Consider the following 14,515-nt stretch of genomic DNA (forward strand, 5'->3'; position numbering starts at 1 on the left):
ATTTGAGAAGAGCTGCTTTAGGAGTTGGCGTGCAGATTGCATGTGTATCTGTAGTTGCCGACACAGCATGCACGTCTCTGACACGTTGGTGCCATCGATTGTACTCATCACTGTAAAACAGAAGGTTCTCTTGGAACAAGTTACTTACCTTCGGTAACGCTCTTTCTGGTGGGTGCTCTATCGAGCTGCAGATTCCTCACCCTTACAATGGTCCCAGGCACCAGACTGGATTCGGATTTTCAACAGGAATTGCTACTATGTGGCAGCAAATGGCGCCCTCGGGCTTAGCTCAGCAATGGTAAAGTCATGACAAGCTGGAGGTGACAGTGTGCCAACTAATGTGGGACCTTTTTAACATGAACAGAGTCCGCTCAGCAGAACAGGAGGACGAAGTGCAGTGAGAGATCTGCGGTTAGTAGTATCCATAAAAAAAACAAATTACTTACAGTTACACATTACTTACCTTTCAACTATATACCCGAGCTGCAGCTTCCAAAAGGTGGAGGATTTGAGGAGTGGACTAATTTCAACAGGTCCTGCAAAACTGAGCCAGCAAAATGACCCTCTCTGCACACTAAACTGTAGGGAGTAATACTTATAATAAAAGTAATGATATTAAAGTAATTTATAATGTGCCTAGTTACTTCTAACAAAGTGTCCCAGCGCTGAGGTTTCACAACCGAATACAGATCAGACCACCAATCAAAGGCAGTCTCAATCAGGTCGATCTGAATTAGTGAGTGTTTAGTTTTTTTGTAATAATAATAGCTAGCTTACCCGTTGCGCGTTGCTGCGATCTCCGAAGAAAGAAAATGCAAGGAAACTCGTTATGATAACATTCAATTTACACTGTGTCATTTTTATTGAAACTTATTCATTTTAACATGGAAAACATTTCAAAGTGTCGTTTTAATTCTATTTATTTATTCGAGTGCTTGTGAATACACGATTTTTAGTTTTTCCGTCTGGTGTGTACATCAGTATTCGAAAGATTATGAGGTCCCTGGGGGGGCCGATATTTAAAAAAATATGTATGCCAGAAACCTTCGCGGGAGTGTACTCAACAACTTCCTAAAGTTTCCTGGCGATCGTATGAATGCTGTTTTAATTCTATTTATTTATACGAGTGCTTGTGGATACACAAATTTTTGTTTTTCCGTCTTGTGCGTACATCAGTATTCGAAAGATTATGAGGGCCCTGGGGAGCCGATATTTTTAAAAAACGTATGCCAGAAACCTTCGCGGGAGTGTACTCAACAACTTCCCAAAGTTTCATGGCGATCGGATGAATGGTGTTTTAATTCAATTTATTTATTCAAGTGCTTGTGGATACACGATTTGTTGTTTTTCTGTCTGGTGTGTACATCAGTATTCAAAAGATTATGAGGGCCCTGGGGGGCCTATATTTAAAAAACAATTATGCCAGAAACCTTCGCAGGAGTGTACTCAACAACTTCCCAAAGTTTCATGGCGATCGGATGAATGGTGTAGTAATGCATAAAGGACAAATAGACAGACATACAGACAGACATACATTCGTTTTTATATATATATATATATAGATTCAGTTTTCTCCTGTTTGAGAGAAAAGGGAAGAGAATTCCATTTCTTGGTGCTAGGTAACTGAAAGCGTTTTCCCCAATGTATACTCTTTCTACAACAGGAATGCAGCCAAAAAGGCTCCTAATGATCTTAAATTCTTTCCAGGAGTGTAGGATTTAACAAAACAATGCAGATAATGAAGGCCATTATTGTTAAATTTTTTGTAACAGTAGCACATAGCTTTAACAAAAAGCCTTTCTCTCTCAGTCAACCAATACAATTTAGCAAAAGCAGATCCCGTAAGCGACAGTAGACGAGCTGCCGCGTTCGGCACACGCGTGAGTTTCGCCAGTCGGTACTGTGAGACTCCCCGATACAAGACATTGCAGTAGTCCAGCCTAGATGTGATCAGGACCTGATCCACTCTTTCTAGTGGTTTCTGGAGGGAGTCCAATGATCTTTTTTAAGGTTTTTAAGATCCCAAAACACTTCCCCGCTAGGCTTATAATCTGGCTGTCAAACGAGAGCTTTACATATAACCAGATGCCTAATTTCTTAACTTTTTGCTTAGGAACCAGTAGTTCCCCAGCTCGTCGGGCCACCAAGCAGAGAACGAGATCGAAGGCTGCTTACGAAGAATAAGGACCTCAGTTTTCCAGGATTAAGTTTCAAGGAACTGAGGTCCAACCACTCAGCCAAATCCGATAAACAGGACCTCAGCAGAGACGCCATGTTGGCTTCATCCTGAGAGAGGGTGATAATAAGTTGCGTATCATCAGCGTACGGTACGATATTAAAACTGTTACACTCTATCCCTCAGATTCATCATTGTCCCGTTTTGTGAGTCCTTAATAGCGATTATTAAGGAATCGCTATTAAGGACTTGCAAAACGGGATTCATGTAGAAATCGCAATTTTATTTGCGATTTCTACAGCTTCCTTATTTGCGATTAGCAAATTGCTAATCGCAAATAAGGATGCGATTTCAAGGGTGCCAGGGGTGTCCAAAGGACACCCTGTTGCACCCCTGAAATGTCAATGTAGACTGATGTTGCGCACACACCAGTCCAAAGGACATGTGTGTGTGTAACATACAATTTAGAAAAATGCACTAAAGTGCATTTTTCTAAGTTTTCGCTATTTACCACGAAGTCAGACTAAATAGCGGTAAAAAATAGCGAATTCGCAATTTTTCAAAGGTTCATGAATAGCATTTAAGCAATCTCTAATTGAGATTCCTTAAATGCGATCGCAATTTGAGAAATCGCAATTATTTGCGATTTTTCAAATTGCGAGTCCATGACCCATTGATGAATTCCAAATGCCATTTTTGTGGGCGCAACGGCCGAATATTGCGATTCGCACCGTTTGCGCTCGCAAAAATGCTTGATGAATCTACCTGTATGACACCTGGTGACGCCCTTGTAGCAGCCCAGCAGATGTCTAGATCAGGAAAGCCCCTCGCCAATGATGCGGAGGCAGCACTGGCTACATTGCAACGAGCTCCTTGGCCCCCAGGGTGTTGCTCCCAGCCTGCCTTAATCACAGGACCTTCCACCTGTACAGGATCCATTTCTCCACCACCTTCCCCTTCTTAGCATCAGAAAAGCCGCAAAGCGCAGGTCATCAACAGAATATTCTGTTGTGGGCTCTATGTCAAAAACCTAGGGGCTATCCTCAGGTCAAGTAGGGTGGAGCTTGTACTCCTCATTGAGGGATGTCATCAAGAGAAAATGTTAGGGACACAGACCCATGTGGAAGGGCCAGCCTGTGGGAGAAAGCAAACCTGGGTTCTCAGCACTAATTTGTCAAGAAAGAAAGTTGTGTACAGAGGTTGCACTAACAGCACCTGCAACTCACTGACATAGCACGCGGAAGTGATGACGAAAAGAGAAATGTTTTGATAGTGAGAAGCAGTAGCGAGTAGCTGTGCATAGGCTCGAACGACACTCCCATCAGAGCTGTGAGGACCAAGGTAAGGGCTCATTGAGGCATAACGAAGGGTCTTGGCAGAAACATGTGCATTAAACTTTTAGAACCTCATCAGACAGGTTACTTGACTAAAGAAAGGTGATCAGGCAAACGTAAGAGGGTCGAGAAGACCAACATATTTGGAGCTATTCACAAATATATCTTATACCTGTGAGTAATTTAGACGTGTAATTTACTTTACACTTTTGACAAACTTTACTACTTTCGGTGGTCAAAATATCAGAGTATACGTGTACTCAAAAGTGAGGACAAATATGTCTCCACCTCCAAAAAAGGGGTATGAGTAACATTTACGAGTGTAAGTTCCTCCTGCCAAAAAGGAAACTGCAGTAAGTCTAGCACCGCAAATGGACGACCACTGATACTCTGCTACTGCAAAATCATCCCAAAGAAAATAATGGAGGTAAGACCTTGAAAAATAAACCCAAAGAAAATAATGTTAAATAAAATTATTTAAAACAGTTAAACACATAAATGAATATAATTTCATGTTTAAAAAAATCTAAAAAATAAAACATTTAACTATAAAATATTTTAGTAACTTTTTTTTAATTTAATAAAGTATTATTAGTCTTTTTAAAATGAATTCTATACATCACTTTTATTAGTTATTAATGCATAATAAAGAAATAGATTTTTTTGCAAAAGAAAACCCAGTGGCTAATATCCAGGCATGATGCCCGCTTACAACACTAGAGGCCAAGGAAGGGCCTAAAGTCTCTTTGGGTCGAGGCCGACCAACAACACATATTTTCCTGCATCCTGCCTGCCCTGAATTGTTTGTGCATAAGCTGTCCTGATTAAGCATGGGCTGAAAAATTCGTTCCGCTCTCAAAATGTGCGGATTTTTGGCAATTTCGCGATCCGCGAATCGCACGAAATTGCCAAACAATCCGCAATTCGCAAGTTCGCAAATATTTTTTACTTGTTCGCGCTTCTAAAATACAATCTCTCGCGTGCTGCGTTGACTTACCTTGATTCTGAGTTTGCCGAGTTGTTTTCCTCCCGCGAACAAGATGGCCACGCCCAAAAACGACCACATGGGTACGTTCGCGGTAGCCGCGCTGAAAGAAAAAAACAGGGAACACGCCAAAATAAAAAAAATTGCAAGTTCGCACAAATTTGCGGATTTTGCGGACCGCGAATTCGCAAATTTCGCCCATACTTAGTCCTGATTTTGTCAAGGACGGACGGAAAGATCTCACTGGCCATGTCAAGAAGAGCAAGTGCACACAGACCACGTTTTGGCATCGAAGGGGCAAAGTAGCGGAGGAAAATTTTCTTTCGCTGAATGCATCGATGCACATCGATTTCCTATCTGCGGCGAAGATGGGAACTTGTTCGGTTTGACCTTCTTTATGGAGGCCTGGAGCACAAGCTATGCAGCTTCAGATGTTGGAAGAGGAAGGGCAGGTTTCCATGGCCTGGCCTATGTGACTTAACCACTGGAAGACTGACTGGGGTGCTGTGCTTGGCTTTGTCCAATCGGCCAATTAATTATTTGTTACAGCCTCGATAATTTGCTTCTGTTTCAACCTTTGTAAATGTAATGTAATGTAAATGTGACTTGTAGAGGGTGAACTCATGCCCGAGGGCGTCTAGGCGCTGTCAGAGGTGGGTCTGGGTGTAGATCAGTTGGAAAATTAGGCTACTTGCTGAGCTTCGGACTCTGCTAGTCTTGCAAGAAGAGCCATGTCTGTAACCTTTTCGATTCATCGGATGCCCCCCGGCCATCCGATGTCATGGTGGGCGTGTGCGTAGGACGGCCAGGGGTCGTATGATATGCGCACACGTCGGATTCGGCCGCACCCCGGCGGAATGTCTGCCGCGGCAAAAAGGTTATAGCCTATCTAAAGGTGAGTAGGGAGGAAGCGGCTTTTAGTGTCAAAGGTAGTCTGTTACAGAGCACTGCTGTGGTCCTGAAAAAGCTCTTGCCACCCAAGTGTCCCTTTTAAATGAGGGGACCGTCAAGTTCATGGCAGAGCCAGAGCGAAGAGTCCTTCCTGGAATATACCACCTGAGCTTCTCCTTGAAAGTAGTGGAGAAGCGTAGCTCAGTGGTTAGTGGCGGCAGACCCGGAAGCTGAGATCGGCCGTGGACCAGGGTTCAATTCCCCGCCTCGGCAGGTCTCAGGCTCAAAAAATAATAATAATCCACAGACTCGACAATTCTCACTCTGGTGCCTACTCAACTCACGGGGTCACACTCTGCAACTCTGGGCAATAGCTTGCTTAATCTCCACTACAGCCCCTCGCGGCGGGATGCCTGGCTTTCACCTTGTGGACACCCTGCCCTCGCGGCGGGATGCCTGGCTTTCACCTTGTGAACACCCTGCCGGGGTATCTCACAGGGGAATAGCAGGACGGGTTCCCTAAGCAAGCGCTTAGATACCATGTCGGTGATTTGCGCTATATAAATACATTTACATTTACATCCCTGGCCATGCAATGCTTTATAGGACAGGCATAAGAATTTGACCTTGCAGCATTGCCTAACCGATAGCCAGTGGAGTTTCTTAATGGCTTCTCTAGCAGACTCATATTTTGGAATTTTGAAGAGGAAGCTGGGGGCAGCATTTTGTGAGTCTGGGGCCTTTTCATGGGACCTACCACAATGTTAAGGTAGAGACTATTGCAATAGTCAATCCTTGAAAGTATCAGGGAGATCAAAGTTTTTAAAAGTTTGGGGGTAGCAACTTTTTTATCTTTTTTTACCAGCCTCAGAGAACCAAAGGAGGCGGATGTATTTCTGTCCACCTGATCTTTAAGCTTCAGTTAAGTATCTAACGCCAAACTGAGATTTTGTACTTTGTTTGTGGGTTCCAAGAATGGGCCCAGTTAGTTCAGGAAAACTGAGGCCAGTTTCCACTATGATGGGAAGATTCCTTCGGCAAACATCCTGTTAAAGATTTGCTCCATGTATTGTGCCATTTGAGCCGGGATCAAGTGAATTATTTTAGGGGGGCAGAGGTCTTGCAGGGCACCTAATTTGATTGATGTAATTAGCTTAGTTAATTTTTCTTTCGAAGGGGGCTTAAAAGTGGAAAAACTGGCTTGAACTGAAGTGGTAGCTGGAGGTTGCCCGTTCAGTTGGGAAGCAGTTCTACCAGTATTGAGTTTACTGAAAATGTTTGAAATCTTTTCTTGAAAAAAGTTGGTCACCGTGCCACATATGTTTTTATTTATTACTGCAGTAATGTGGCTGGCAGGTACCACTAACTTTTTTATAATGAGAAGAGGGTTTTGTTTCACATCACAGGCTAGTTTTAGTTTTAGTAGTAGGAAGTTTTTGCCGCAATTATAGGTTTTTTAGGTACAGCTAGTTTGTTTTTATAGATAATTTTCTCCTCATCTTCTTTTTTTCCCCTCCATTTCTTTTCTGGTTTGTGACAGTCCTGCCTAGATGTCTTAAGAGATTCGCAGTACCATGGTTAGGAGACTTTCTTTTCTAAGGTTCTTAGTTTGACAGGTGCTACCATCGCTAAAGACATTTTTAGCAGAAGTGAAAAGGTTTCTACGCATTGTTCCAGATTTTCTTCTAAATGCTATGGTACTGAGGTCAGGATATCTTTTAATTCATTTGGCTGAATTTTATGCCAGGCTCGGCTCGGGGTTTGATGATGGGTAGCCCTGTGCCAGATTGTTTTCTTACGTTTTATCTGCCAATTGACAGCCCCGTGGTCTGCCCATGTGAGGGGGAGAGATAACAAACCCCAACGCGATACATGATTTCCTCCAGGTATCATAACTACCTAAACTGATGGAAACGCTGCAAGAGTCGCTAAAAGCACAGATCATTATAATACTGAATGTATCATTGTACTACAGAATATAACATCTGTGTACTACAGACTATATCTTTGCTCTACAAAATATATTATTATAATACTGAATGTATTGTTATACTACAGAATATAACAACTGTGTGCTTAAGAATATATGTTTCTACTACAAATGATATAATCATAATACAGAATATATCATTGTACTACAGAATACAACATCGGTGTACTACAGACTATATCACCATACTATGGAATATATCACCATACTATGGAATATATCACCATACTATGGAATATATAACAGTACTACAGGATATATCATTATAATACCAAATGTATTGTTGTACTACAGAATACAACATTGGTGTACTACAGAATATATCACCGTACTATGGAATATATCACAGTACTACAGAAAGAATGTAACCCTGTATTACAAAATATAACATCTACGTACTACAGATTGTATAATTATAATACTGAATGTACTACTGTACTACAGAATATTACATCCATGTACTACAGAATATATAATTATAATACAGAATGTATCATTGTACTACAGAATATAACATCTTTGTACTAAAGACTATGGGCCCGATGTAGGTAATCCCAGATTACCGATTCTTAAATACCGAATCATACCGATTCGGTATTTAAGAACTGGCAATCGGGATTTAGGTATTTTTATCGATTCAATTACCGAATCGGAAAAAACGGTAATTACCGATTGGGTATTTACAGATTCGGAAATTGCCATTGATTCCTATGGGCCTTGAGGCCTATTGGAATCAATGGCAATTACCGAATCGGTAAATACCGATTCGGTAAAATTACCGAATTTACAAGGGGAACAGGGTGTCACTTTGACACCCTGTTGCACCCCAGATTCTGGCTTGTGTGCAATGTGACACACATACATGCCCTGGCATGTATGTGTGCCACATGGCACCGGTGTACATGCACAGATGTGCATGTACACAGAAATTCATACTTTACCACCAAATATTATTTGGTGGTAAATTATGAATCGGTAATGGCCTGTGGCACTGTTTAAAGTGCCACCTACATCTTGATTCACCGATTCGGTAACTTTAGCGATTCAGTATTTTACCGAATCGGTAAATTTACCGAATCGGTACAATTCAGGCCACCTACATGTCCAATCACAAATACCGGTCGGTAACGGCCGAAATTGGCCGTTACCGACCTACATCGGGCCCTATATCTTTGTACTACAGAAAATATAATTATTATGAGAATGTGTAATTGCACTACAGAATAGAAAATCTACGTACTACAGAATTTATAATTATAATACTGAATGTAACATCGTACTGTAGAATATAACATCTACGTACTACAGAATATTTACTTATAATACTGAATGTAACATTGCACTGCAGAATATAACATCTACGTACTACAGAATGTATAATTATAATACAGAATGTAACATTGTACTACAGAATATATCATTATAAAACTGACTGTGTCATTGCACTACAGAATATAACATCTATGTACAACAGAATATCTAATTATAATACTAAATGTAGCAATATACTACAGAATATCTAATTATAATACTGAATGTATAGTTAAACTACAGAATATAACATCTGTGTGCTTAAGAATATATGTTTCTACTACAAATGATATAATCATCATACAGAATGTATCATTGTACAGAATACAACATCGGTGTACTACAGAATATATCACAATACTATGGAATATATCACCATACTTAGGAATATATAACAGTACTACAGGATATATCATTATAATACCAAATGTATCTTTGTACTACAGAATACAATATCGGTGTACTACAGAATATATCACCATACTATGGAATATATCACAGTACTACAGAAAGAATGTAACCCTGTATTACAGAATATATCATCTACGTACTACAGATTATATAATTATAATACTGAATTACAGAATATTACATCCACGTACTACAGAATATATAATTATAATACAGGATGTATCATTGTACTACAGATTATAACAATCTACGTACTACAGAATATTTACTTGTAATACTGAATGTAACATTGCACTGCAGAATATAACAACTACTTACTACCGATTGTATAATTATAATACAGAATGTGACATTGCACTACAGAATATATCATTATAATACTGAATGTGTCATTGCACTACAAAATATAACATCTTTGTAATACAGAATATATAATTATAAAACTGAATGTAACATTGTACTACAGAATATAACATCTACGTACTACAGAATACATATTTATAATAAGGAATGTAACATTTTACTACAGGATATCATTATAAAACTCATTGTGACATTGCACTACAGAATATAACATCTATGTACAACAGAATATCTAATTATAATACTAAATGTAACAATGTACTACAGAATATCTAATTATAATACTGAATGTACCACTGTACTGCAGAATATAGCATCTATGTACTACAGAATATATACTTATAATACTGAATGTAACATTGCACTGTAGAATATAACATCTACATACTACAGAATATATCATTATAATACAGAATGTAACATTGTACTACAGAATATATAATTATAATACTGAATGTGTCAATCCACTACAGAATATAACATCTACGTACTACAGAATATATAATTATAATACTGAATGTAATATTGTACTACAGAATATATCATTAAAATACTGAACGTAACACTGTACTACAGAATATAACATCTAAGTACTACAGAATATATCATTATAATACAGAATGTATTATTGTACTACAGAATATAACATCTTTCTACTAAAGACTGAGGGCCCGATGTAGGTATTCAAATACCGGTCGGTAACGGCCGAAAATACCGATTTTCAGCCGTTACCGACCGGTATTTGGATACTGAGATGTAGGGGCATAAGAAAATGCAGATTCGGTAATTTTACCGAATCGGTAATTTACCAAATCGGTAAAATTACCGAAACTGCATTTTGATATGTAGGTAGCACTGTAAACAGTGCTACAGTGCTTTCAGGATTCGTTATTTACCACATTGTAAATAACGAATTCCTATGCAAATGCAAATATGTGCATATACACCTGTGCCATGTGGCACACATACATGCTCTAAGGCACACAAGCCCTAATCAGGGGTGCAACAGGGTGTCAAAGTGACACACTGCCACCCTTGAATTTTTCGGTATTTACCGAATCGGTAATTACCGATTCGGTAATTGACATTCATTCCTATGGGCCTACAGGCCCATAGGAATCAATGGCATATACCGAATCAGTAAATACCGATTCGGTAAATACCGAATCCTACCGATTCTGTATTTTTAACCAAATTTTTACCCACATTGAATTTACCGATTCATAAATACAGAATCAGTAAAATTCGGTATTTATGAATCGGTAAATCCAAATTACCTACATCTAGCCCTATATCTTTGAAATACAGAAAATATAACTATAATGAGAATGTGTCATTGCACTATAGAATATAACATTTACGTACTACAGAATTTATAATTATAATACAGAATGTAACATTGTACTATAGAATATAACATCTACGTACTACAGAATATATACTTATAATACTGAATGTAACATTGCACTGCAGAATATAACATCTACGTACTACAGAATATATAATCATAATACAGAACGTAACATTGTACTACAGACTATATAATAATACTGAATGTATTCTCTTGGCACCTGCCCCACCCCCTCCCAATCAGCCAGAAATCTCGGCGTGATATTTGATACCTCACTCTCGATGTCTCTACAAGTGAACCGAACCGTGGCCACTTGCTGGGGTGTGATCAAGATACTCAATAGAATCTGTAGCTATCTCTCCCTCCAGGCGCGCAAACAGATTGCAGTCGCTCTTGTTGGCTCCAGGTTAGATTATTGCAACTCTCAGTACATGGAGTCCAACAAGGGCCTTATACATCGACTGCAAATCGTGCAGAATGCTGCAGCGCGCTTTGTTTTGGCTCTTCCTAAGACATAATCTGCCAACATTGCGAGGAGGGATCTTCATTGGCTCCCTGTGTCTGACATATAGAGCACTCGCGGATGGCTCAGCGGGTGCTATCAGCTCTTTACTCACCTGCTACTCTCCAACAAGATGTCTCCGATCCGCGGGACTATTCCAACTTGTTGTTCCCCGATTCAGGCTGACCAGATGGGGAGCTAGGGCTTTTTCCGTTGTTGCCCCTCAGCTCTGGAACGCAATTCCAATTGAGATTAGAACCCTACCCTCAATTGATTTGTTCAAAAAGGCCTTAAAAACGTGGTGCTTTTCCAGAGCCTACTAATGATAGATTGCTTCGGTGTTGCTATGAGCTGGTATATATGAAGTAGGCGCCTTGACGCCCATTGGGCTAAGTTCGCGCAGGACAAGATTCCTTTCATTCATTCATTCAATGTATCACTGTACTACAGTACAGCTGTGCACTTTATAAATATCAGATAACATAACATAACACATAACAATATAACATCTCCCTACTACAGGATATATCATTATAATACTGAATGTAACATTGTACTAAAGAATATAACATCTACGTACTACAGAAAACATAATTATAATACTGAATAAAACATTGTACTACAGAATATACATCCACGTACTACAGAATATATGATCATAATACAGAATGTGTCATGGCACTACAGATTATAACATCTACGTACTACTGAATATATAATTATAATAATGAATGTAACATTGTACTACAGAATATATCATTATAATACTGAATGTCTCACTGTACTACAAAATATAACATCTACGTACTACAGAATATATCTTTGAACTACAAAAAATATAATTATAATGAGAATGTGTCATTGCACTATAGAATATAACATCTAAATTCTGCAGAATATATACTTATAATACTGAATGCAACATTGCACTGCAGAATATAACATCTACATACTAAGGAATCTATAATTATAATACTGAATGTAACATTGTACTACAGAATATAAAATGCACATACTACAGAATAAATAATCATAATACAGAATGTAACATTGTATTCCAGAATATATAATTATAATACTGAATGTGTCATTGCACTACAGATTATAACATCTACGTACTACAGAATATATATTTATAATACTGAATGTAACATTGTACTACAGAATATATCGTTATAATACTGAATTTCTCACTGTACTACAGAATATAATATCTATGTACTACAGAATATATAACTATAATTCTGAATGTATCAATGTACTACAGAATATAACATCTACGTACTACAGAATATATCATTATAATACTGAATGTATCACTGTACTACAGAATATAACATCTACGTACTACAGAATATATAATTATAATATAGAATGTAATATTGTACTACAGAATATATAATTATAATACTGAATGTGTCATTGCACTAAAGAATATGAAATCTACTTACTACAGAATATATAATTATAATACTGAATGTAACATTGTACTACACAATATATAATACTGATTGTATCACTGTACTACAGAATATAACATCTACATACTACAGAATATAAATTATAGAACTGAATGTAACAATGTACTACAGAATATACCATCTACGTACTACAGAGTATATAATCATAATACTGAATGTAACATTTTACTACAGAATATAAGATCTACGTACTACAGAATACATATTTATAATACAGAATGTGACATTGTACTACAGAATATATAATTATAATACTGAATGCGTCATTGCACTACAGAATATAACATCTATGTACTACAGAATATATAATTATAATACTGAATATAACATTGTACAACAGAATATATAATTATAATACTGAATGTTTCACTGTACTACAGAATATGACATCTACATACTACAGAATACATAATTATAATACTGAAGGTGTCACTGTACTACAGAATATAACATCTACGTACAACAGAATATATAATTATAATACCGAATGTAACATTATACTACCGAATATATCATTATAATACTGAATGTATCATTGTACTACAGAATATAACATCTATGTACTACAGAATAGTTATAATACTGAATGTATCACTGTACTACAGACTATATCATTTTAATACAGAATGTACCATTGTACTATAGTATATAACATCTACATACTACAGAATATACCAATTTAATACAGAATGAATCATTGTACTACAGAACATGACATCAATGTACTACAAAATATATAATTGTACTATGGAATATATGATTCTAATACAGAACATACTATAAGTCCACTACAGAATGTGCCATTAGTGTACTACAGAATATATAATTATAACACTACAGAATATGGCTTTCCTGGGATCAATAACACTTTAAAAGGAAGACACAACTCTGCTACGGATAAAGCCTCTCTCTTTTCTTCTGAGCCCCTTGAAAGAATGAGTACCTTTTCAAACTGAATGACTATTCTTCACGGCAAATGTGTTTATCCACTATGGTAACTGATAGGCAGCGAGATCTCGATTGACAACCTCTGCCTACGATGTATAGGATTCAGATCTCTATGTCTTAAACTCTGCTGCCGTCCACTAGCCATGGAGGGTAAGTAGTCCATGTGCAACCTTTGCTGTCTAACTCCAAACTCTACAGGACACAGGAGAGGGCACGCAGACCACCAATGGATCTGCAAGATGGTCCCCACAGGCTTCCAGGTGGTGTGGGAAGGGGGGACGCTGGAAGCAGGGGTTATGAGATGCTGCAGCACCCCTGAAATAGCCTGGCAGGATCCCAGGAGGAGAATGCACAAGAGTGGGCTTTATACCTTGCTTTTGTCTTGTTGCATTTGCAGGGCAGTTAAAGATACAGGTCAAGGGTCAGGCAAAGTCACCTGACAAACTAATGCTTATTCTCTTGGTGTTTCCTTCGCCATTTTCTAACTGCCAAGTGAGGGACATTTATATCATGAACCAAGTGGCCGTCTTGAGGGATACAGGAGCCTGAAAGAAAAGGGTCTAGGGTGTCAAATGCTTTCGTACATAAAAACATTATTCAAATAGTTGTAATAACTATACTAATATTTCAAAACATAGCAGCAAGAGAAGCATAAACGAGGCTTGTATTTTTTTTAATAATTCTGAAGTGTGACACAAACAAATGTTTTAATAGGATCAAAACAAACCCAGCATTTTTCTTGAATGGTGCATATATGAACTGACACCTGATT

The 14,515-nt window shown here is 38.1% G+C and overlaps 1 protein-coding gene across 1 annotated transcript in view; it reads right to left on the reverse strand.

Moving 5' to 3' along the window:
* The window catches only part of LOC144826369 (uncharacterized), a 377,712-nt gene that overhangs the window by 197,243 nt on the left and 165,954 nt on the right, over positions 1-14,515 (reverse strand). The window lies entirely within an intron of this gene.

Source organism: Lissotriton helveticus, chromosome 3_2, assembly GCF_964261635.1.
Source record: "Lissotriton helveticus chromosome 3_2, aLisHel1.1, whole genome shotgun sequence".
NCBI classification, from domain to species: Eukaryota; Metazoa; Chordata; class Amphibia; order Caudata; family Salamandridae; genus Lissotriton; species Lissotriton helveticus.